The following is a 26,973-nucleotide window of genomic DNA, read 5'->3' as shown; positions in this document are numbered from 1 at the left end:
CCATATCATCACACTACTCTGACCACAAATTTGGAGGATAAAAGCACCCCACCTCCCCAGGTTTCATCCATTTGAGAAAGTACTCTAATCTCCTTTAGATATGTAAGTTCTATATGTGAGCTTTCCCCTCTTTCCCTTCTCCAGTGTGGAAGTTGAGTTACCATATAATAACTTATTTGAAGAAGCATCTGATACCAAATAGAGGTGGAATGAGAAGAATCTGATCAAGTCTGCTCATTTTCAAACTCTAATTCACAGAGACCCCTCATTCTTGTCACTTCAATCAATGAATGGTTCGCATGTATCCTTTCTTTTTTTTTCTTCCCTAGATTTAGGGTGGAAAATTTGGAATAATCATAGTGCTATGAATATAGTTTGAGCCTCTATCTAAAACATTATCATCTAATAGTCCAAGCAGAAGCTATACATCAATTAATAAGCATTAAATTAGAATATAACCCTAATGATAAAGCAAATAGCAAAGAAAAATCACAAAGGGATATGATTTCTCATCCTTATGGAAACGTCCTGGAAAATTGGAACTGAAAGGTACATTTGTCAGTTAGCTAGCCTTCACTGTTGCCTTTTCCTTATGCTTTTGGAGCTACCTTTCACTGTTTCTCTGCCAACTTGTTGCTGCCATCTGCTGGAGCTTTCATAGGACCATGGCCCTAGAGCTAGAAGGGTCCTTAAGAGGTCATCTCCTCAGCCCCTCATTTAACAGATGAAGAAACTGAAGCCCAAGTGACATAATGTACCTAAGCTCACACAAGCAGCAAACCATTGAACAAGTTTGGGTCCCACCACCTCTCAAGTGCAATTTACCTTTTTTTGGTTTCTTTTACAGAGGTATATGGCTTCAAAAGCTAGAGCTGCTATCTGCTCTATTTTCTCTTCCTCAATGAGCTGCTCTTCAGGACTTATTATCTTCTATAAATTATTTGTTCTTGAGGGGATGCTATTCCCTTTTTGTGTGTGTGAGATTACTCAGGGCCAACATACCTGGGGTTAGTCAACACTTTTTCAATGATATAGTAAACCTAGCTTTTAGCTATTATTGAGAGGGACCTTTTAAGTAATTGTTCAGATTTTAAAAACAACAATATAAAGTAAATTTTATTTTTCTCATTCATAAAAATTTATTTTCTCTCTCTCCTAATTCCTCTATTGAAAAAGAAAGACCACATTTCCACATTGCCATCTTGCAAAAATATGTCTCAATCTGTAGCCTGAGACCCTAAGTTCCTCACGTCTCTATTAGGCAGTGATATAATTTAGAAAAAAAAAAACAATTTCATGTTTACTCCTCCTCCACTGCCTCCTTTTCCTTTCTCCCCCTCTCCTTTTTCCCTTTCTTCTCCCCTCCCTTCCCTTTCTTCTCTTCTTTTCTTCCCTTCTCCTTCCTCTTTCTTCTTTAGCCTTCTTACTCAATTAGGTTAAGGGAAGTGAATTCCTTTCAGCTCCCAAAATGCTTCTGGCAGCTAGCATCAGATCCATGCAAATTACCCAGATACTTTGAAAAGCCTCAAGGAGGCCCTTAGAAGTGTCAAATCTGGTGACCGTTGTCCTATATTTCTGCACCAAGACCAAGGTACATTTGCCAGCTTGTGACTTTTACCTAACATTCCCTTTGCTCCTGTATATAAATTATTATAATTATTTGTATTAAGTGATTTACTCAGGTTTACTCAGGTGGTCATCATCAGTGACACATGATTTCACAGTGATAGAGAAAGGATGTCCACCTCAGAGCAAATTCTTGTCATTCCTCTCTTTGACAGTGGGCAGCCCGGATCTTTGTTTATCCTTTGCCTTATCATTCCCATTCCTTGCCCTTCACTCTCTCATGTGAGGACTGGATGGTTAGGCTGCTTCCAAAGACTTTTGCCCCCATCAAACCAGAGGGCAGCAACCCAATGCCACTTTCTCTTCCTCTCTGGCTGACTACCTAACCAGATTCTAACCTTTAAGGCAAAGAGCAGATGAGAAGATCTTCAGAGTCCTCCCATTTTTTTCCCCTCAGAGGCCACCAGGAATAGCCTGGCATATTTCCACTTGTTTTGCACAAGCTGCCACTGTTTTCCTTGCTTGCCACTGATGCAAATACTTCATTAACTCCCATCAGCTGCAAAGGGACATTTGTCAGACCCTACAATTGAACTTCCCAATTTTATCAGACACTTGAAACCTCTGCCAGCAAACGCAGAAAAAGTATGACGGTTCTTTTCAGCCAGGTTTGACTTTTATATAAATGTTTGACTGTGTTGACAGGAGAACAGCCCACATTGATACAGACCTTACTGGAATTATTATCCAGAGAGACCAAGGGAGGCCCCTTATGCCCACGTCAGCCTTGGGTAGCAATCACTCTGATAAAATGTACTTTTCATGTGTTTATTTTTCCTGGTAATCTTTTGGGTCAAGAGAGGCATACTATTTCCATCTCATATTTGCTCCCTTACATTCTAGTCTTGTATGTTGAATAACTGAGGATTAGAGGCAAAATAAGCAAAAAAGTTCATGTTTTTAATTGCAGTGCGGGCTGAATTTTTGAAGTATCTGTCACTGACTATTGAGAAGAGATCATTCACAAGGGAAACTGCACTGATTGAGAAGTCCTCAAATAAAAATGACTCAGAAAAATAGAATTATGATTTTCACTAATGCATGGGGTTTAATTAAGAAACAAATTCCAGTAGACAGTAAAGTGTTGGTCAGTGAAGAAACATTTATTAAGCTGCACTTTGTGGCAGGCATTGAAGATACAAAAAAGAGAAAAAAGAGTCCCTGCCCTCATGTAGCTTATAGTTTCATGGGGGGGGGGGGGAAGCAAACAAACAAAGATGTACAAACCCTCTATTTATAGGATACAGATTATTGTTATTCAATCATGTCTGATTGTTTGTGATCCCATCTGGTTTTCTTATCAAAGATACCAGTAGTTGGCCATTTCTTCAGCTGTTCGTTTTCAGGATGAAGACACTGAAGCAAATAGGTTTAAGTGACTTGCCTAGGGTCACAGAGTTAATAAGTATCTGAGGTCACTTTTGACCTGTGCTTTCTATGCTGGCCCACCCACAAGATAAACAGGAAGTTACTTAAAAAGTGAAACTATTGGAATTAAAGGGGGTGAGAAAGGCTTCCTAATGAAGATGAGATTTTACTTGGAATTTAAAGGAAGATGGGGAAAACCAGGAGGTTAAGGTTGATAGAATACTGGACTTGGAATTGGGAAGATCTGAGGTCAAATTTGGCCTCAGTTACTCACTAACTGTCTGATCCTGGGGAAATCAGTGTCTCAGTTTCCTCATCTGTAAAATGGGGATAATAATAACATCTTAATTTCCAGGATTGTTAGGAGGATAAGGTGGGATGATATTTGTACAGTACTTTGCAAACCTTGCATTCTAGCTATTATTATGAGTAAAACTTCTCAGAGAATTCTTGGGCAGTTATTTAATAGCAGAACCCATTGGAGCAGCATTTTCAAAGGTCATCTAGTCCAGCAATTCTTAATGGGAGTTGGTGAACTTTTTATTTTTAAATATTCTGATAAATGTATTTTAATATAATTGGTTTCCTTTGTGATCCTGTGTATTTTATCTTAAATATTTTAAAGCATGACTCTAAGAAGGGGTCAATCTGTCTCATTAGACTGCCAAAGGGGTCTGTGATCAGTGGGGTTAAAAACTGCTGCTCTGGCCAAGCCCTCATATCACAGGGGATCATCTTTCTCGTCAGGACAATTTTGGAGGAGCTTGATTGCATATCAAGTGGCTGATCTTAAGTGATATAAACAGTGGCAGCTGAATGAGAAGCACTGGGGAAATCTCATGGTGCCCACATTGACCAAGTTCACTGTTGTTAACACTTCTGTGGATATCATTAGCAAGTTATCATCCAGGAAAGGAGTTAGATTCAACAAATACTGATATTAAGGACTGATTTTAAAAAATCTTTTTCGATCTTGATGTAGAAAATTTCTTGGCAGAGATGTAACCAAATGGAACCACTAGACAATGTCTTTCCCCATTAAAATGCAAGCTCAGTGAGGGTAGAGGCTCCATTTGGATTGTCAGGACTGAAATCATAAACACTTAAAAAATGCTCTATCTCTTGGCCACCTAACAAGAAAATAGGACACATTGAAAAGATCCTAATTGAAAGATTGATGGCAAAAAAGAAAAGGGGACAGAAGAGAATAAGATGAATAGATAGTGACTTGGAAACACTGAACATGAACTTGGACAGACTTTGAGAGACAGTGAAGGAGAGAGGGTCCCATGTGTGCTGTGGTCCATGAGGTCATGAAGAATTTGACCTGACTGAATGATTGAAATAAACTAAAAAAAAAATCTAATCTAATCTATCTGTCCATGTCTGTCTTTACCAGTCTGACTTTCTCAAACTATCAATCTCTCTCTACCAATCTGTATGTATTTGACTGTCTGTCTTTTTATTTAACTAGTTAACTAGCATTGCTTACATCTAAATGCTGATGTTAAACCATTTTTACAGATTAGGCAATTGAATCTGAGATTAAGTGGCTTGTCCAGGGTCATACAGCTAATAAAATAACTAAGGAAGGATATGAACCCAGATCCTGAAGTCCAGATCCAATCCACTGTCCAAGTAACCAAATTCAGGAAGTGTTTGGGTGATGTATTTATGCTTATTTTGAGATGCTTAGCTTAACTAGTGAAAGAATTGAAGGATTTGGGATGTATGTGTGTGAGACAGTCCTATTCTTTTGTATGGATTTAAACTTTTCCCTGCTTAAAAGTCCCCAAATCCCTTCTAAATGAGATCCATTGATAGTGAAATTTGTGGAAAAATAAAGGACAGGGTGGGTGAAAAGGAGAGGACAGGATGAGGAGGAATCATATTCCTGTGAGATGGAGGATGAGGAAAGAGACAATGAGCATGAATAAGAGAAAATATTCTATAAATATCTTCTCAGCTTCCATGCAGAAGAAATTTGTCAAGGAAAATGTAGTAGATAGGAAAGAACCTAAAGGCATATAGAGAAAAAGCAAATTATTTGCAGATGGAAAATCCATAAGAAATTGGAATGATTCAAGTGGAAGGTTTGCCTTGGGGAGTTGCAAGAAATAAGACAGAGTAAGTGAAGTACAATTTTGGAGGCCTTGAATACCATAATTTGGACTTTTTAACCTTATATATGATGGTTACAACCATCACCAGTCACATATACCTGCTAGTGAGTGACAAGAAAAGTAAATAGAAAATCTTACTATTTTTCCTTTGGCCTCTTAGGTCAGCTTCTCTCTTGCTTGCTGGGATTCTATTTTATTGGGAGCTTTCAGGCAGACTATGAATACTTAGGATCCTGGATATTGAGCTGGAAAGGTCTGAGTTCTAACTCATTTGAATCAACTTCTTCATTGAGAAACCGAGACATAGGTATTGAGCACCAGGGCCAGAATTAGAACTCAACTTTTCTGACTCTAGTATTCCACAATACCTCTGACAACATTTTGGGCATTTAATTAATTTAAAAATAAATTATCATCATCATTATTATAATTATTATTACTATTATAATTAATAATAATAATACAGAAATGTAAAATAGTTCCTATTTCCAAAGTCAGCAGAGTAGAGTAGAAGGAACATGATTCAGAGAACATGAGTTTGAATCTTGTTTCTTTATATTATTCTATTGTATGACCTTGGGCAACCACTTTTCTCTAGGTCTCTAGGTTTCTTCAGTATCCAGACAGGGATTCATTTTTATTTGCTTTTTGCAAGGCAATGGGGTTAAGTGACTTGCCCAAGATTGAACAACTAAAATGTCTAAGGTCAGATTTGAACTCAGTAGACCAGGGATTCTTAACCTTTTCTATTTTATATCACGATCCTTTTGCCAGTCTAATGAAGCTTATGGATTCCTCTCCATATAATGTATTTTTTGAAAGTCCTAATTGAAGGAAAGGTTAAATTAACTTCTGTTAATGTTTTTCCCATCTAAATTCATAAAACCCTGATATCTGTGGACCCCTTAGGAAAGTTAAGAACTTCTGTTTTAGATTCATGATTTTATGATTAATTTCTTTATCCCCAAAGTGATGAGCTTTAAGGCCCTTTTAGTCCCCAAATCTTATGAACTATGTTACAAAAAGTTTATCTTGGATGGAAGATTCCACCACTCCTTTCATATCCAGTTAATTTATTTTTAATCAAAGAATTCTATGAAAAAAATATTGTATTTGGGTTTTATGATTTCATTTGGAAAGGTTTTTTTTTTAAAATTCCCTCTTTTTAATCCTCATTAGCCTTCAAATTATCTAATTTATTGTATAATCCAAAAGTTTAATTAGTTAACGATAGTATAGTGCCTGGGAAATGGAAAACCAGATTTTTAATAACTGAAGTGATTTTGCCAACCTGACCACCTTGGCCTCATTAGTGTTTTCTTGGCTTTGGCCATAAATCGTGATGCATCCTGGGTAGTAGAAGAAGGTCAGGAGATTGACCAACAAGTACACAGATCCAAACCGGCTCATTTTCTGCCCATTATGCTTAGAAAGAAGAAGCAGAGAGTGATTTATGAATTCTATAAATATCTCCTCCATATTCACACCAGGAATCTACCTAGGCTGGAGTGTAGCAGTGAATAATCAACTAATTCTCTGCCCCCCCCCCCCCACGTTGGCTAAAGTTTAACTTTCTTTGAATCTCTCTTCCATAGAAGTAAAACTACAATCCAGCTGGAGGAGTTCCCTCCCCTCCTCCTCTTTCTCCTCCTCCCCTTCTCTTCAATCAACCTGGAACAAGACTTGGCCAGACTGTGCTAGAGAAGAGAACTAGGCTTTACCGGTATGGGGAGAGGGGTGAGTGGTTAGAATTTAACAGAAGAGAGGTAAAAGCCCTTGCCAAATGGTGCCTTCTAATCCCCCTCTCCAGCAAAAGGATGAGAGAGAGAGAGAGAGAGAGAGAGGCCTATCACTATTTACTAGAATTTAGCCAAAGTATATGAGAAATTTTGAGTTGATTCCAAGAAAATAAGGTTGGTTGATAAAAAAAATGATTGCATGACACACACACACACACACACACACACACACATGTCTCAGAAAGGTTAACCTGAATAATCATTTATGAAATGATTAGTTTGTGCCAGATACTATACCAGGGAGTATAAAGAGAGGAGGGGAAGAGAGAGAGAGAGAGAGAGAGAGAGAGAGAGACAGAGACAGAGACAGAGACAGAGACAGAGACAGAGACACACACAGAGAGAGAATCTGTTCCATTAAGAAATTTGCAGTCTTGGGGCAGTTAGATGGTATAGTGGAGAGAAATTTACAGCCTTGGCATCAGGAGGACCTGACGTGAAATCTGGCCTCAGATACTTGATAATTACTAGTTGTGTAGTCTCAGATAAGTCACTTAACCCCATTGCCTCACAAAAACAAGCAAAAAAAAAAGAAATTTACAATCTACATACATAGGTACAAATAGAGATAGAGACTGGATTTGTGACTTCATTGTTACAGAGAACTCACAGGAGAGGAAACTCCCTCTATCAATGTTAACTTAGCATTTTCTTTACAACTCATAGTCTTCAAAGTTGCTTAAAGCATAGAAGTTGAATGATTTATCCTGGGGTAAATACAAACAGAGAAATTCTGAGTACAGGTCTTTTCTAGTTTGATAGCTAGGTCTTTATCAACAAACTAATTTTAGGGATAGCTAGGTGATGCAATGAACACGGTACCTGGCCTTGGAGTTGAGAAGACCTGAGTTCAAATCTAACTCCAGACACTTCCTAGCTATCTGAAAAAAAAGGAGGAAAAAAGGACTCATAGGGTATATGATAGCTAATTTCAAGTATCTGAAGATTGTCATATGTTCTGTTTTTGACATGCTGTAGCTAAACTATTCAATCTTGCTCTTTTCTATATTGCAACCTGCCTGGCTCTCAGTCCCAATCATAAACCTTCTTTCTGTGCCCTTCTTTGAATGGATTTGCTTAGGTTGAACCTCCCTCTTCTCTTTTGGGAGATTAGAAAGAAAAGAAAGTATAAAACAAAGAATAAATGTGTATTGTTTTGTTTAAGGACATATGAGAGACAAATCCAACAAGCAGTTGATAGAGCACTGGGCTTGGGATCAGGAAGAGTCATTTTCCTGAGTTCAAATCCAGCTTCAATCACTGGGCAAGTCATTTAAATCTGTTTGCCTCAGTTTCTCATCTGTAAATTAGCTTGGAAATGGCAAACCATTCTAATATTTTTGCCAAGAAAACCACCAAAAAAGATCACAAAGAAAAATGACTAAACAGCAACAACAAAAAAACCCCCCAAATTTTAGGGGGAATGTATTTATTTTAGGTAGAGTCTCTGCTTGAATCTTACTGACCATTTTATTTTATTTTATTTTACTGACCATTTTAAAGGGAGTTAAAATAGCCCACTTATTTTAACTAAAATGTCTAGCCTGCTATAAATCCTTTAAACAAGTTTTTTAAAAAATTCTTTTGGAAAACCAGGCTGTCAACCAATTCCCAATAGTTGTAATTAGGTTCTTTTTAACTAAATCTAACAAGAACAAAAATAATTGGGGCTCTGACTTATTTTTCAGTAGTACAGAGAATTCTTGGTGCTGATGGACCCCAACTCTGCAATTTGCAATTTTAGAAAGTTGCCTGAGAACTCATATGTTGAGTGACTTGCTAAGGTCACCTAGCTAGAGCATGTTCAAAACAGGACATATGACAAATCTTCAGAAACTTGAAGTTAGCTATCATATACCCTATGAGTCCTTTTGTATTCAATACAAATCTTTGCATTTATCCCTCTGGAATTTTATTTTATTAGATTCAGTCCAGTGAACTAGCCTGTCAAAATCCCTCTGGATTCTGACTGTGTCATCCATTGTGTTAGCAATCTTTTTTTTTAATTTTTTTCCCTTTTTTTAAATTTATTTTTTTATTCTCATTTTGTACAAATGTTTTTTTGTATTAATAAAATATTCTTGTTTACAAGTAAACAAAATACCTCTCCTCCCCCATGAATATAGATAGACTTGCTTGGGCGAAAAAAGTAAAGGGGAGAGAAAAAAAATTAAAATAAAAAAAATAATAGTAATAATTGTATGTATGGCCAGGTGGCGCAATGGACAAAGCACCAGCCCTGGAGCCACAAGCACCCGAGCCCATAACCAGCATCGTAAACCCAACCATCACCCAGCCCTGTGACATGCAAGCCACCTGATCCCCACTGCCCTGCAAAAACCAAAAAGAAGAAAAAAAAAGACCCAAAATAAAATAAAATAGTAATGATAGTAGGGGTGGCTGGGTGGCAGACAGAGCATTGGCCCTTGAGCCAGGAGCACCGGGGTCCAAATCTGGCCCCAGACACCCAAAGACCACCCTGCTATGTGGCCCCAGGCAGGCCACCCAGCCCTACTTGCCCTGCACCCTCCCCCAAATAATAATAACAAAAGATGTGCTTGAGTCTTTGTTCCAACACCAACAACTCTGTCATGGGTGGATCACATTCTTTGTGATAAGTCCATCACAAAAGTTACTTCCATATTTTTCCACCATTGCCATTGCTGATCGCAACTCCTTCCTTTCTTATTTCTCCACTACCATGTACTATGTTTTCTCTCTCCTTTCACTCTGACTCTGCTGTAGGGTCGCTGAGTGGCGCAGCAGACAGATCCCTGGTCCTGGGGCCAAGAAGCCCTGAGCCCCCATACCACCCCTTAGGCCCAGCATCCACCTGGCCCTATGGTCCTGGGCAGGCCATTCAATCCCAGCCCCTTGCAAGAAGTAAGAAAGAAAATGTGTTATATGTGACCACTCTCCCCCCATGGTCCATCCTCTCCTCCTTTATTCACATCCCCACCCCTTCCCCCGCTCCCCCCTCCTTCTTACTCCAGATGTCTATACCCCATTGAGTATATATGCTGTTTCCTCTCCTAGCCATCTCTGATGAGAGCAAAGGTTCCCTCCTTCCCCCTTGCCTCCCCCCTTCCATATCATTGCAATAGCTCATTGTAATAAAAAGAAAATCTTATGTGAAATATCTTGGCCTAGTCCCCCTCTCCTTTTTCTTTCTCCCATTCCATTTCCCTTTTTTTCTACTGACTCCATTTTTACACCATATTTTATCTTCGAATTCAGCTTTCTCCTCTGCTTCAACTATAAAAGCTCTCTCTACCTGCTCTATTAACTGAGAAGGTTCATATGAGTATTATCAGTGTCATTTTTCCATGCAGGAATACATGCAGTTCATCATCATTAAGTTCCTCATATTTCCCCCCTCTCCTCCAATCTCCATGCTTCACCTGAGTCTGAAGATCAAACCTTCTGTTCAGCTCTGGCCATTCCAAAAGGAACATTTGAAATTCCCCTGGTTCATTGAAAGTCCATCTTTTTCCCTGGAAGAGGACATTCAGCCTTGCTGGGTAGTTCATTCTTGGCTGCATTCTAAGCTCTTTTGCCTTCTGGTATATTGTATTCCAAGCCCTACGAGCTTCCATTGTAGCTGCTGCTAAGTCCTGTGTGATCCTGACTGCAGCTCCACGATATTTGAACTGTGTCCTTCTGGTTGCTTGTAATATTTTCTCTTTGACTTGGGAGTTCTGGAACTTGGCTATAATATTCCTAGGGGTTGGTTTTTTGGGATCTCTTTCTCTGGGGGGATCGGTGGATTCTCTCCATTTCTATTTTGTCCTCTGCTTCTAGAATATCAGGGCAATTTTCCTGTAGTAATTCTTTGAAAATGATGTCAAGGCTCTTTTCCTGATCATGACTTTCAGGTATTCCAATAATTTTTAAATTATCTTTCCTAAGTCTGTTTTCCATATCAGTTGTTTTTTCAATGAGATATTTCACTTTTTCTTCTAATTTTTCATTTTTTTTTGTTTTGAAGTATTGATTCCTGATTTCTGTTAAATTCATCAGTCTCCCTGAATTCTATTCTTTGTCTGAAGGATTTGTTCTCCTCAGAGTTTTCTTATCTCTTTTTCCATCTGGCCAATTTTGCTTTTTTAAAGCATTCTTCTCCTCAATAACTTTTTGAACTATTTTATCCATTTGACCTAAGCTGGTTTTTAGCATGCTATTTTCTTCAGCATTTTTTGGATTTCCTTGACTAAGCTGCTGACTTCATTTTCATGTTTTTCCTGCATCTCTCTCCTTTCTTTTCCCAGTTTTTCTTCCAACTCCCTCATTTGATTTTCAAAGTCTTTTTTGAGCTCTGTCATAGCCTGAGCCTAATTTCTGTTTTTCTTGGAGTCTTTAAATGCAGGAGCTTGTGCTTCTTCATCTTCAGACTGAGTATTTTGATTCTTCTTGGGCTCATTTGCAAAATATTTCTCAATAGTCTTCCTTTTGTTTCTCTGCTTGCTCATTTTCCCAGCCTGGGCCTGGTTTGGGGTGCTTCCTGAACTTTTGGGATACTCCCACAAGGGTCTCAGTGTGTGAGGCTCTGTCCTCCCTCCTGGTCTGTGAATGACCATAAGCGCCCCCCTCTGCCACAGGGCTGAGGTTGGGGGGGGGCTGCTGTTCTATTTGGGGGGCCTAGACTGGGATCAGGATCTGAATGTGGTCAGAGCCCCAGAGTCCTGTTCCGGAGGCAGAGGACAGAGCTCTGCAGTCTCTCTTCACTCCCCTCCCTCAGCTCAATGGGCTCTTGCCCTGGAGGCTCCTGCTTACCGGCTCCACCTGCTTCTGTTTCTGGGTCTGGGCTGCAGAAAGACCAAGCTGCTCCCTGTGTGCCCTGAGGGCTGGGCTCCACATGCTCACTCTGGCAGAGGTCCCCCGCTGTTCCCCCACTTTGTGCCCGGTGCTCACCAGGGTGCAGCTCAGGAGACTCCCCCGCTGCTGTGAGCTGAGACCCCCAGCGCCCTGGGGCTGCCTCCAGGAGGCTGAAGTTCTTTGGCTCTGGCGGGCCACCCCTCTGGCGGGCCGCCCCTCCAACTCCAGGGAGCAGAGCCTTTCTGCTCTTTTCCAGGTTACCTTGAGTAGGAGAACTGCCTCACTGGGTCCCTTTGTGGGTTCTGTCTCTCGAAAGTTTAGTTAGAGTCCTTAGCTGATAAGTTTTATCAGAGAGCACCTAAGACTGCATCCCTTCTTGTAGCCATCTTGGCTCTGCCCCTTAGCAATCTTTTCAAGTTTTTTATCATCTGCAAGTGTGATGAGCATATTCCCTATGCCTCTATCTTAAAGAACCAAAGACAGTTCCCTTGTATTCTCCTTGGAAGATCTCCTGCCATGTTGACATTGAACCATTAATAGCAACTTTTGTAGTTCACCCATCCAACTAATTTTGCATACATTGCATTGTATTATTATCTAATCCATATAACTTTACCTTTGCCACAAAAATATATGTGATATTTTATTATAAACTTTGCTAAAATATAAACTATACTTACAGCTTTACCCTCATCTTCAGTATAGTGATCTTGCCAAAAAAAAAAAAGACGATGACATTAGTCTAGCATCATCTTGAAAAGGTTATGTTGGCTCTTTGTAGCTATTGCTTTCCTAAGTATTTGCTGACTATCCTTTAATGATCCATTCTAGAATTTTCCTAGGAATTCAAATTAACTTCACTGACCTAGAGTTTTCAGACACTATTCTCCTCCCCTCCTCTCCCCTTCCTTCCCCTTTCCTCCCCTCCCCTCTTTTCCTCTCCTCTTTTCTTCTCCTTTCCTCTCCTTTCTTTGCTCTCTCTCAAAATCAGAACATTTACCCTTCTCCTACCTTGTTGGTACCGCTAACATTTCCCTTGATCCTTCATAAATTACTGAAAATGGCTTTAGCCATCACATCTTGTGGTTCTTTATGGTCCCAAGAATATCATTCATCTGAACCTGTTCACTTGAATTCATGAAGGCAACTTAGTGCTCTCTTATCTTTCTTATATTGAGTATAAACTGTTCTTCAGTCATTTGTTTCTATTATTTCCTCTGTAAAGGTCATCTTTTTTTTTTAACAGAAAAAACAATAAAATAAGAAATGAGAATCTCTGCCTTCTCTCTGTTGTCAGTTGTCATCATCCCATCAATCCACAAGCAAATTCAATCCCTCCTTTGATTTCCCCCCCCCAACATAGCTAAATAAATTCAAATAAATCCTTTCCGTTGTCCTTAGTTCCTCTTGTCAGCCTACAGACATCTTTACTACATACCTAAGTGTTATAAGTCATAGTTTGGGACATAGTTCCAGTAATGTGCATATTAACATACATTAAGCATGCAGAACTTGACAAGGCTGCTCTGAAATCTCCTGTGCTGGGAAAACTTTCCTTTCTCTCTTGTATCTCTTAGCATCCCTAGCTTCCTTCAAGGTGAGGTTCAATTACTCTATATTACAAGAAGTGTTTCTTGATTGCTAATACACTCCTCCCCCCCAATTTCTTTCTAGTTATTAGGTTATCTGTATACATGTTGTTTCCCCCAGTAGAATGTAAGCACCTTAAGGGAATGGATTATTTTTAAATTTCAAATCCCCATGACATACAATAGATGCTTAATAAATTATTTTTGAATGAAATTAATGATCAGTGGTATGCACAGTTGAGTAAGCTTCTTTAAAAAGAACAGACACTTTTCAGAGAGGCAGTATGATGCAGTGGGAAGAAGAGTGGACCTAGTAGTCTCAGAATTGGGCTTAAATCTTGACTCTGTTTCTCTGTGACCTGGGAAAATCATTTAATCTCTCTAGATCTCACTTTCATCACATGTAAAATGAGAGAAAAGGTATAATAATTTTTTTCATAATTCTTTTTTAATTCTTTTAAATTTTTTTCACATTTCTACAATAATCATGTTTTAAAAGTAAACATAATCCCTCCCCCCCCACAACGAAAGAGAAACCCCATGAAAAATAAAGAGATAAAAAAAGTATGTTTCAGTCTGTATTCAGATACCACCAACTCAGGGCAGCTAAGTGGTGCAGTGGATAGCGCACCAGCCCTGGAGTCAGGAGGACCTAAGTGCAAATCCAGCTTCAGACACTTAATAATTACCTAGCTGTGTGACTGTGGGCAAATCACTTAACCCCATTTCCTTGCATAAACTAAAAAAAAAACAACTAAAAAAATAACCTCTCACAGATACCATCAGCTCTGTGTTTGGGATAGATAACATTCTTTATCGTGTCTATCAGAGAAATTGCTGCTATATCTAGCTTTATTTCCCTCCATCCTATTCCTCCCTACTCCCCATTTATTCTACTCTCTCTCCTTTCACCCTGTCCCTCCTTAAAAGAGTCTTGTATTTGACTACTCTCATCCATGATCTTCCCTCTCCTTTCCTCTATATCCCACCTTTCCTCCCCCATCCCCTTTCTCCCATCCCTTTCCTTTCCTATTTTACTCTAGGATAAGATAGCTTTTTATACCCAATTGAGTGTGTATATTATTTCTTCTCTGAGCCACTTCCAATGAGAATGAAGGTTCACTCACTCCCCCTCATATTCCCCTCTTCCATTCCATTGTAAAAGCTTTTCTTACCTCTTTTATGTGAGTTAGCCCATTCTATCTCTCCTTCCTCTTTCTCCCAGTACATTCCTTTCTTGCCCATTAGTTTCATCTGTATAATACATACAAGAATCTATTAGCCAATGACTCCTATAAATCCTATGATTTCTTGTTGGTGATGTTATTGGTGGTGAGTCCTTTCAGTCATGTCTGACTCTTTATGACCCCATTTTGGGTTTTGTTGGCAGATTCTGGAGTGGTTTGACATTTCCTTCTCCAGTTTATTTTTCAGATAAAGAAACTGAGGCAAACAAAGTTAAATGATTTGCCCTGAGTCACACAACTAAGTGTCTGTGGCTAGAATTGAATTCAGAACTCCCTGACTCCAGGCCAATGTTATATCCACTGTACCACCTAAGCTACCCTTCATTCTACTAGATACTGTCATTAATTACACTTCAAAAAAGGGGTTTCTGAACTTGAGGTTCATGAATTTTTTAAAATTGATGACTGAATTTGAATAAAGTTTATTTTCTTTGCAATTCAATATATTTCATGTTATGTATTTTAAAACATGATTCTTAAAAGGGATACATAGGTTTCTTTTACTGATTATCAAAGGAATCCATGACTAAAAATAATCCCTAATCTCTGACAATGGCTACCTCCAAGGCAATTTCTTTGAACTCAATTTATAAGTAAAGCTAGAACTTTAGAATAGCTGTTGCCACTGAACTTGACCAGATTCTACTGGACTTGATCAAGTTAAGCTAAACATGTTCATTGTCAATTGTTACCATTGGGTTTTTTCCCACTCTGTTTTCTATTATTGATTCTCCCAAGGAGTATTGAGACCCTCCTTGCATACAACAAGCCTTTCCTCTTGAAATAATTGGATGTATTATGTCTAAAAACAGTCTTGGTGAGCTCAAGGGATTCAGGCATTGGCTCCCAATATACAAAGTACAAAAGGGGAATGAGCTCCAGAGCTCCTTTCTGGTTCTCACAAATGACACATCATATCCAGAAGCTGAGCATTTTCACTGGGCATTCCCCATGCCTGGAATATTCTTGCTCCTCATCTACTTTTTGGGTTGCCTCTTTGTAAAGTCTCAACTGAAGCTCCATTTTCTACAAGGAGTCTTTTCTGAGTTCCCTTAATGGTAGTGCTTTCTCTCTGTTGATTTTCCACACTTTATCTTGTGATACTTTCTTTTAAATGGCCATTTGCATGTTGGTTCCCCCATAATTTGTGAGCTCATTGAGGTTTTTCTTTTGTCTTTCTTTATATTTCTAGCATTTAATATTAACAGACTGATAGAACTGTGGAGACAGGGTTCCCTGATTATTTTCATTAATTGTCTTCTAGAATCATATAAAGAAAGTCCTATGTTCACAAATTTCACTCTTTCATTTAAACTGTGCTAATTCACTTCCTGGATAATGGACAAGTCCAAAGGATGGCCATTAGTATGGTGAGGAGCTTAACAACTTCCAAACATAGTTGAAGAAAATGGATATTTTTAGCTTGAAGAGAAGACTTGGTAGTTGAAGAGAGTGAAAGGGTGGGGTAGGACAAGACAGCTGACTGCCTACAAGTTTTTCAAGGGTTGTCATTTGCTAGATTAGATCTGCACCACTTTTCCTAGAGGGAAGGAATCCTCAATGTGGTTGGAGTTATAATATAGGAGAATGTGAAATATTGTTGATAATTATATAAACACAAATTACATGCTACCAACAGTGTTTTAAAATATTTTCAGTTGCTATTATAACCAGGGATATGATACATTGGTCCAGATCAGAGATGGTATGGAAACTGCAATGAACCAGATAACTAGAGGCAGAACAGGTGTTGGGGAGAAACCAGAAAAGGTGACACAAGTAGAATGGTATGATGACAGAAAGTCATTACTTGGGAGAATAAGAAGTAGATAGCACAGGTCCAACCATTAGGAACAAAACTCAGGGAATCTAGTCCATTGTACCTGAATGGGAATCCCCTTTACAATCTCGCTAACAAGTGGTCATTTAGTATCTGCTCTAAGTCATCTAGTGACGATTTAGCAAGACAGTATATTCTCAGAGGGCTAAGAATTTTTTTTTAGATTCTAAATCTTACAACCTTCAGCTTTTATCCATTGCTTTTTCTCCTTTCCTCTAGCAAAAAGTGGTGCAGATCTAATCTAGCAAATGACAACCTTTGAAAAACTTGTAGGCAAGTCAGCTGTCTTGTTTTACCCCACCCTCTCACTCTCTTCAACTACTAAGTCTTCTCTTCAAGCTAAAAATATCCATTTTCTTCAACTATGTTTGGAAGTTGTTAAGCTCCTCACCATACTAATGGCCATCCTTTGGACTTGTGCCAATTTGCCAATATCCTTTTTAAAATAGGATACCTAGAGCTGTATCCAATATTTTATATATGTCCTAACTAGAGCAGAAGCCAATTCCATTTAACAAGGGGTTGTTAAAGATTTACTATATACTATACTATACTATGCTATGCTATGCTATACTATATACTAAAGCAAGATTATCTATCACCTTACCCATTGTAGACACAGGTTAAGATGCCATTAGCTTTATATTGGCTAATATGTCACATAATTGACTCATGATGAGCTTGTAATATACTCAAATTATGAAGTTTTTAAAACCTCTGAATCAGAATCTTTGACCTGGAAGGGACCCTTGAGGCCATGTAGTTAAAACCAAAGTGGAATAAGAGTTTACTCTACAAAATACATGATGGTTTGTCATTTAACCTTTTTGGGGAAGATTTCCAGTGAAGGTAAATCTCCTAGAGCAGGCTTTACAACTGCTGAATAGTTATAATTTTTACTCTTTACATCAAGAGTAAATTTGTCTCAACTTCTCCCTACTGCTGAGTTCTTTCCCTTAGGCATAAACAGAATATTAATCCTTCTCCCTAATAGAGCCCTCAAATATTTGAATATAGCTATCAATCCCCTACTTCTCTCCCACATCTCTTTTCAAGTCTAAACATTTTCAGTTCTTTCAACTGATCCTTATATGATATACAAACTTTTTCACCATATTGTTTTTTCTTTAACTACATGAACTTTTGTCTAGCACATCTCACATTTTTCCCATTCTGTACCTTGATGATTTATTTTTGAGCCTGTGTACTAGAATTTAGGTTGATTCTTATAAACATCACATTATTTTTGTCCTATAATTTGATCTTGTTGGAATACTTTAGGATCCTGACTTTGCCATCTGATATATTGGTGCCCCACTCCCACTTTACATCATCTGGAAATTAGATAAACGATATCATCTATGCTTTTGCTTGTCACTGATAAAAATGTTGAACAGAATGAGTCCAAGGACATTCCCCCACAGATTTTTCCATGAATTGACAGAAAGACATTGATCACTATACTTTGGAACAAGTTTTTCAATTGATTCTGAACCAACCTACACAGTATAATCAAGTTAGACTTTTTTTCAACTCAAACATAGAGAGAAAGGATTCATGTATACAAAAATATTTATAATAGCACTTTTAGATATAGGAAAAGAACCAAAAACTAAGGTATGATGTGTCTATCAATTGCTTGTTTTCATTTCCTTTTTTCTTTTAAACTAGAGATGACTTGCTGGATAGAGAAGTGGTGAAAAATATGTTTGGAAATGAATTTTTTTGTGTGTGTGTGGGGGTGTTGCAAGGCCCAAAATCACACTGCTAGGTAATTATTAAGTGATTTGAACTCAGCTCCTCCTGATTCCATAACCAGGTGTTCTATTCACCACTCCACCTATTTGCCCCAATGAATTTTTTTTTTAAAGTATAGTAATGTTTTTTAAACAGTGAAGCAAAATTCTCTTATATGGAGATCACTTGATTATTATGGATTTCTGAATTCTTCTGAAACCTATTCTAACCCTACTGGTTAAGTAGGAAAGATGCTGATCTTTTCATGGAATTCATTTGCAAGGTGGTGAGAAACACTAAAGTTAGAGTTTGGATTGGGCTTTTCTGAAATTATTTTCTGATACTTTTACAGAAGTCAATTTTCTGATACTTTGACAGAAGATAGAAAAGTTAGATGATGGGCAATGATAAATTCAAGGAAGACCTGGGAATGTCATTCTCTATATCTTTTGGCACAATCACCAGTCTGGAGTGGTGATGACAAGTTCTTATTTAGTAATATATCTGTATATTGAGGAGACTTTTTCAGTTTTGTAATTGCTTCTATAGTTTCTCTGGGAAGTCATTCAAATTTTTGTAATATTATTCCTTATTTGTCTTAAAACAAAAGCAAGCTGGTCACTTGTACTTTGCTAATGTTATGTCAATTGATCCACTAACAAGCTTTTTATAAGTCCTCTATGAAGTGCCAGACACAATGCTTGGCAGATGGTAGTGAAGTGACTTTCCCTGAGTCACACAGCTAATAAATTCCTTAAGCTGGCTTTGAACTCAGATCTTTTTGATTCAGAACACTATTAACTACAAAATGGGCAAATATCTACTGTTGATTGAGATAGTTCAATCCACATTTCTCTCCTCCCTAGCCCCTCACGCCTTGTAATTTCATACTGAAGGGCAAAGTATTATTAATTTGGAAAGAGTTGCTATGATGGTAAATATAATAGTAAAATGGTAAAAAATAAGCTGTTTGACACAGTCGCAGCAAGAAGACTCAAGGCAGTCACACTGCCTGATGGAACAACATTTGCTTCTTCTATATATATATATATATGTATATATACATATATATATATATATAGGGGTTTCATGCATACCAATTTTTATAGGTTTATTATTGATTACAATATTTATTCACCCTAATACTGGAATGAATATAAAGAAAGGATTTCAGAAAAATTCCTTGAATAAAACAGATTGTAAATTCTGTCTAAATTTAACAGGACTGCCTCTCCCTGAGGCATACAAAAGGCTTCAACATTATGAAATCTCTGGAAAACCCAGCACTGGGAATTCCAAGGAGATACCAGAATATATACAGAGAAAACAGATACAAGATGGGTCAGATAGAATTCCAGGGAAATTAATAGTTTTGCTCCCCCCTTACCATACACAGGAATATATGAAAAAGATGGTGAGAAAATAGTACAGGTGGCTGATATGTAAACTCCAGCAGACTTAGTTTCATGGGAAAGAATAAAAAAGTCACAGAAACTGTGGTTTCTACCAACAAGGCCAGAAAGAAAAATTGGTTATTGTAAGAGTTAACGGATGGGTGGACAAGCATAAAGACCCTCACTACAGACTGTTAAGGAAGTGTATCGAAAAACATTACCTACACAAAAAATATAAAAAACTTTCCATTAAAAGAATTGCTTAATTAATAACCCTAAATGAATGAACAATTATACAATGTAGTAATAAATATGGTAACAGACAGGTTAAGGTCATCATGGTCTGAGTAGGGATAAGAAATTAATTAACTATATGATTATTACTTAAACTTGTAATCTTGTAAACTTGTAATCACAACTAGAATTTAGGTTGATTCTTATAAACTTCACCTTATTATTTTTGTCCTATAATTTGATCTTGTTGGAATACTTTAGGATCCTGACCTTGCCATCTGATATATTGGTTCCCCAATGAACTATATGATTGATGATGAAAACTGTACACTCTTGTAACCAAGGGAATGATCTCAGCTTGCTTGCTTGAAACATACATGATTCTGAAACTATAAAAATAAATCCAAGCAGCTGACAGTCAGTCAACCTGCTCCTGTCTATACCCACTTGTTGACTCAACTCATTTTGCCGACTTTATCCCTCCTGTCAGGTTCCAAGAACCCCGTGGAGGCTGGACCCATGCACTTTGGGAGGACAAAAAGAAATCAAAGATTATCTTTGAAAAGCTCTGAACCGAGAAAAATCATGTATGCCAGAATTTTAGCTGAGAAATTCATAGTAGGAATGGTCAAGGAGAAGAACTGAGAAAAAGGAGGGTATGATTAGAATGGGGATGCAGTGGAGAGCTGTCTGGGAATGCCATCTGTTTTCCTTCACATTTTTCCTCTGAAAATTGGTTCTATTGGGATGGTGCCTCTTTAGCTTGATAGTATATAGCAATATTTTCCAAAGGAATATGTATTTTCTTTTATTACTAATAGCAATGTTTTCACAGTCAAAGTCATTCCTAGTTGATAAAGCAATGACAGGTCCTATAGCTATGTAACATGGACAATAGCAATAATTAGTTAACATTTAAATAGCCCTTTAACATTTGCAGTGCTATTTGCACACCTATAAATATATATGTGTGTGTATGCATATGAATATATGTATACAAACATACATATATATCTATAATTTTGTCCTCCAAATAACTCTCCAAATGCCATTATTATTGCTATATTGCAGATGAGGAAACCTAAGAGAGACTGAATTCTTACCTAGGATCACATAACTAATGTCTGAGGCAGGATTTGAACAGAGGTCTCCCTGATTTCAAGGCTAGTGCTCTGTATACTGTTATCCCACTACCTCCATAAAGGAAACCAAAGGTCCCTCCCCCAACCCCCCCCTCCCATTTCCAAGCACAGAGCAGTACCTTGTGGACCAAGGAAAACAGCATTCAAAATGTCCTTTTCCTTGTTCCCCCCCCCCACCTTGTAAATCTGTATAAAAAGCACTTGGGCACGGATGTTTACCTTGCCAATAGCATTATTCACTTCTCTTATCTACATCTTGAAACTATAATATATGAAAATCCTATAGCCTAGAAGACATAAAATAACCCAGTCCTTTCATGATACTAATCATTTTTTTCCCTGGCAAGGAGGAAATCAATGTAACAAAATCATTCTTTTCACTTGTTGGTTTGAATTTTAAATCTGAAGACCCAAGTACAAATTCCATTTCTGCTACTTAATACCTGTTTGACCTGGGACAAATCTCTAGACCCTAATTTTTCTTATTAGTTAAAGAAAGGAAGTTGATTGGATGACTTAAATCCCAAATCTTTCCACTTCTGTGTTATGACCCTTCCAGGAAAATAGGGAAAGAATAAAGCTTAGGCAAAAGGAAGAAATTTCCAATGGCTACATTTCCAGGATTAGATATATCACAATATTTAATTGGTAATTACAAGATACCTAGGTCAAGACAGCCAACTATATGTCACCTAGCCTCAGTTTCCTTAACTAAGAGAGTATTGGACTAAGTGATCTCTAACATCTTATCCAGCTGTAGCATATCAACTGTGACTGAGTCTATGGAGGCCTTTACCAATCTAACACTCATGTAAGACTGACCTCAGCTCATAGTTATTTCCTTCCCTCTTATTTCATGTCTCATCAAACACTTCTCTTGTTCCCACCATAAACACAAGCTACTAAAGCTATGCCCTGGAAGATTTTGGTTCAATATCCAACAAACTGGTTGATGGGTCAATAATCTGTCCCTTTTAAAAAATAAAATTTATTTTTCTCAAGGAATGTAACATGGAAAGTGTTGGAATTTTGTTTTCTTCCAACCCAAGTCAACCCAACCCAACCCAATCAGTCCAATTAACCTCCACAAGCTATTTATTAAGATGTTTGCTCTGTGTAAGGCATTGTTCGGGGTATTTGGACCACAAAGATGTATGGTGAGATTCTAGCTTGCTAAACCAAGTCCTGAAGGAAGGATAGGAATTCTGAAAGGTTGATAGGATGAAATTATTTTCAGGCAAGATGGATGATCTGTGTAAATGCACGGTGAAAAGATAAAAGATTGAGGACTGAACCCCAATCTAACACCTTTAAAACAATGAATGAATAAACTAGTTCCCAAAGATGTGAAATGACTAATCCATGGTCATTTAGCTAAATGAGAAACAGAGCTGGGATTTTAACCTGGGTTCTCTGAATGCAAATGTAGTTCTCTTTTATCTTTGCAATGCCCCAAATTTGGGAAATAGCCTTTCATCAAGTCTTTAGAAACTTTCACTGTTATGGAATTAATAATTACTTTAGCATTTGAAGAAGACTCACTTTTCTAGGGGTAATGTAGAAGAAAATGCCTTCAGTAGAACCATAGGAAACTATTAGAGAACAGAGAGAATTTTCTATGTTAAGAAGACTGCTTCTTTCCTAGTAATCTTGAAATTTTTGGTTTTTCTCTCCAGAATCTAGCACACAATAATAAATAATAATGAGTGGTTGCTGTTTGCCTGATTGATCGGTAGGTTGTATAAACTGGCTAATAGAACTATTTGTAGACTTGTAGCATAAGGAATAGGAGAGACCCTCAGAATAGAGGGAATCTCAGAGCTTATCTAGGCTTGAATTCTCATTTTATAGAGAAAGAAGCTGAAGTTCACTGATGAAAAGGGACTTGACCAATGTTAACAGTCAGTCAATATATATTTATAAAGTACCTATGGTGTATTGGATACTGTGTTAAAGTACATACAGCAGTTAGGTAGTGCCAGCCCTGATGTCAGGGAGATTCATCTTTTGAATTCAAATCTGGCATTAGTCACTTACTAGCTGTATGACCCTGTTTAGCTCAGTTTCCTTATCTATTAAATCGGCTAAAGAAGGAAATGACAAACCACTTTAGTATCCTTGCCAAGAAAACCTCAAATGAGGATACAAAGAGTTAGGCACAACTGAAAAATGACTGAAAGTAGGTGACTCAGTCACATATGAGGAGAGCAGGTACTATTTCTGATAGTGCCATGGTCTCTACTGGACACCGTCAGACACTGTTCCCCCCAAATCCTTGGACAGTAGGCACACTATGCTCTTTTAAGCAGTCTTTTTATAAAATTAGACACCTTTATTATAGAAATGCCTAGAACCTGCTCAGTTTTGCTACCTGAGAGAATTGGTCCAGACTCTTCCCATCTCTTGGAGTTTCCTAAATCCAAGTGCTGGCTTATAGAACAAAAAACCAAAGCAATATAGTCACACATTGAACTCAGTTTTAATTCCCACAAAGTGTTGTGTCTTTAGTCAGAAATCTTACCCTAAACCATGGGAACTAACTAAAATTTGTATTTCTGACTAACATTAAGCATGACTGATAGGACCAAGGGACTGGGGCACTGAACCTTTTCCATTAAGTGTCCCATCTTCTCTGAATCCATGTACATGATCTGAATGAGTTTCAGTATTGGGGGACTTCGGCATTTAATTAGAAGAGTAAGGTGCCATTTTCTCACTCTTTGTTAAGGTTCTAGCCAAACTCCTCACAGAAAATGTTTTTAAGCCTTAGGTTTTTGGCTCAGATCTAAAATCTAGGGGCAGCTAGATGGCACAGTGGATAGAGTACTGGCCTTGGAGTCAGGAGTATGGGAGTTCAAATCAGTCTCAGACACTTGATACACACTAGCCATGTGACCTTGTAAGGCAAGTCACTTCACCCTGATTGCCTCGCATCCAGAGCCATCTCCAGGCATCCTGATTCCTATCTGGCCACTGGATCCAGATGACTCTGGAGGAGAAAGTGTGACTGGTGACTTAGCATAGCTCCTCCCCCCTCACTCAGATGCAATTCATCACCTCCCTGATGTCATGATGTTCTTCAAGATTGAAGGACAAACATCATCATCATCATCATCATCATCATCATATCTAAAATCACTTCAAAGTATGGGGGGGGAGGCGAGTAGAAAGATTCTTTTTTTTCTTTTAGGTTTTTTTTGCAAGGCAAATGGGGTTAAATGGCTTGCCCAAGGCCACACAGCTAGGTAATTATTAAGTGTCTGAGACCGGATTTGAACCCAGGTACTCCTGACTCCAAGGCTGGTGCTTTATCCACTACACCACCTAGCCACCCCTGAGTAGAAAGATTCTTAAAACATATATGTGAATCAGTTAAGGATCAGGTGGTACCTATACCCAAAAGAGATGCTAAAGCACATGAGACTCATAGTTACTACTAAATTCTGCCAGGAAGATGAGTTATTAACATTGAAGTAAAATATTGCCTACTAAATAGGCAATATTTCACTGCAGCAAGCACACTGTACAACTTTTACTGTACAGACTCTGATCCATCTTTCATGGGTGGATAATTTCTCCAATTAAAAAGCAAGCAAACAACCCTTGACATCAACTAGTTCTACCCAATTTTTCAAGGGTTTTAAAAATTCACAAGATTAGCTCCAAGTCTGAACAAGTCTGGATTCAAAAATGCTATTTGCTCATCTATTTAGGAAAGGAAACACAAACCATCATAGACAGCCAAGGACCTAGGTACAAACTTGTTTAATTGAAACTTCCCTCTCTGGGTGTCCCTAGGGAGTGGCTACCATGTGGGTAGAATTGGGAAAAAGAGTTCCCTATATCTCTATACTCTTACAGGAAGTCCAGAGAGAACTACTTGCCCTAAGAGAGAGTCAAAGGAAGATGGTGAAAGGTATAGAGTCACTCCCTTTTTACAGGTCTGATGAGGCAGCAGCTCTTCTTCTTTAACCAATAAAGGAATTCTTTGTCATCTCAAAGGCCCTGAAGACCAGAGCCACACCTAGATGATGGGAAGCAACCAAAGAGTTTGTCACTCTCAAAGTCCCCAGGCACTCTTCTGTGATAGGAATCACTGGAGGTAACTTTGTCCATTCCCTGGTCATTTTCCCTAGTGTCCATTTATTTATTTATTTTTTTGAATTTTTTGAATTTTTATTTTTTATTTTTATTTTTTGAATTTTTTCCCATTTGTTTATATAAATGAATGAGTAGGGACAAAGGTATAGACAAAGGGGTACTTAACCTAGAGTCCATAAACTTGTTTTTTTTTTTAAATCACATTGTCATTGTAACTGAGTTCCTTTTTTTGTCCTATGTATTTTTTTTTATTTTTCAAGGCAATGGGGTTAAGTGGCTTGCCCAAGGCCACACAGCTAGGTAATTATTAAGTGTCTGAGGCCGGATTTGAACTCAGGTACTCCTGCCTCTAAGGCCAGTGCTCTATCCACTGCGCCACCTAGCTGCCCCTGTCCTATGTATTTTTAATGCATTTAAAAACATTCTTCTTAGGAGTTCTTAGATGATATAGTCAACTCAAGATGTCCTAGGCAGAAAATGGATTAGGAAACCTTCCTACTGGGGCAGCTAGGTGTAGAGCACCAGCCCTGGACTCAGTGTGATCTTTGGCAAGTTACTTAACCCCATTGCCTTACAAAAACCAAAAACCAAAACCAAAAACAACCTTTCTATTGAAATAATCTATACCAAAGAGGCAAGGAACTGACAACCATTCAATGAATACCTGCTTTTAAGATCTGAACCAGGAAATTTGGAAAGTTTTTGTCTCACACACTTCCAAATAAATTTTATTGTTATTGTTCCCATTTTGTGTAATAGTATATAAATTCCTTGAGGTTAGGGACTTTCTGGACTTTAGACTTTGTATCTTCAAGGCTTAGAATAATGTCTAATACATTCTAAGTACTCAAATAATGCTTTTTGAATGAATGAATGAGTGTATGAATGAATGGCCTCTGAGCCAATATCTACTGTATCCCCAGCAATGAAAAGGCACATCTTTCTTGTTTCCTGTCATCCTCAGTGCCCACGGATATCTTCCTGATCCCCTTTAATTCTAGCGCTTACCTTCTGTTGATTATTTTCAGTTTCTCCTGTATATAACTTTTTTACATTGTTTACCCATTTGTTTTTACCTTTCATTGTATCTCCAATACAAATTGCTGTACAGCATATTAGTAGGAGCTTAATACAGTCTTATTGATTGACTGACCTTCATAGGAGATCTGTCAGCCTGACCTTGGAATACATCAAGATGATATCAAAAAGAGCCCAGGAAAAGACTAGTATGTTAGGAATTTTAGGATGACTCTCACTTTTAGAATTTGCTTTTATGCAGCAGAATCAAGAGCAAGGGAATGAAGTCGGGGAGGCAGATTTGGGGCTTAACACAAGAAAAAGCTGTGTAAGTATGATGGTACAAGTAGTGAGTTTCTCCCTTCCCCTATAAAAACTTTTGAAGTTAAGGATTGTCTATTGCTAGGCATAGGACCCTAGAGGTGATCAAGTCCAGTCATCTAATTTTACAGGTGAAGAAACTGAGTCACAGGCACATGAAGTAACTTGCTCCAAAGTCACACAGTTATCAATATCTCAGGCAGGATTTCAACCCAGATCTTTCTGATTTCAAATATAACAAGTTATTCAGAGGGTCAGCATGTTAAGGAACAAATTTTTATTTAGGTACTGGTAGAATGAAATTGTGTCTAGGGGCCCTTAAACCTCTGGGATTCTGTGATATTATTAATGCTCTATTATTGTTGTTCAGTGTTTTCAGTTGTGTTCATCTCTTTGTGACCCATCTAGGGTGTTCTTGGCAAAGATACTGGAGTGGTTTGCCATTCTTTTCTCCAACTCATATGACAGATAAAGATACCAAGGCAAACAGGGTGAAGTGACTTGCCTAAGGTCACTCAGCCAGTAAATGTCTGAGGCCATTTGAACATAGAGAGTCAAGTCTTCCTAACTCCAGGCTCCAGGCCCAACACTATGCACTATGGCATCACCTAGCTGCCCAG

Source organism: Macrotis lagotis, chromosome 2 (assembly GCF_037893015.1).
Source record: "Macrotis lagotis isolate mMagLag1 chromosome 2, bilby.v1.9.chrom.fasta, whole genome shotgun sequence".
NCBI lineage: Eukaryota > Metazoa > Chordata > Mammalia > Peramelemorphia > Peramelidae > Macrotis > Macrotis lagotis.
This window is presented reverse-complemented; position numbering follows the sequence as displayed.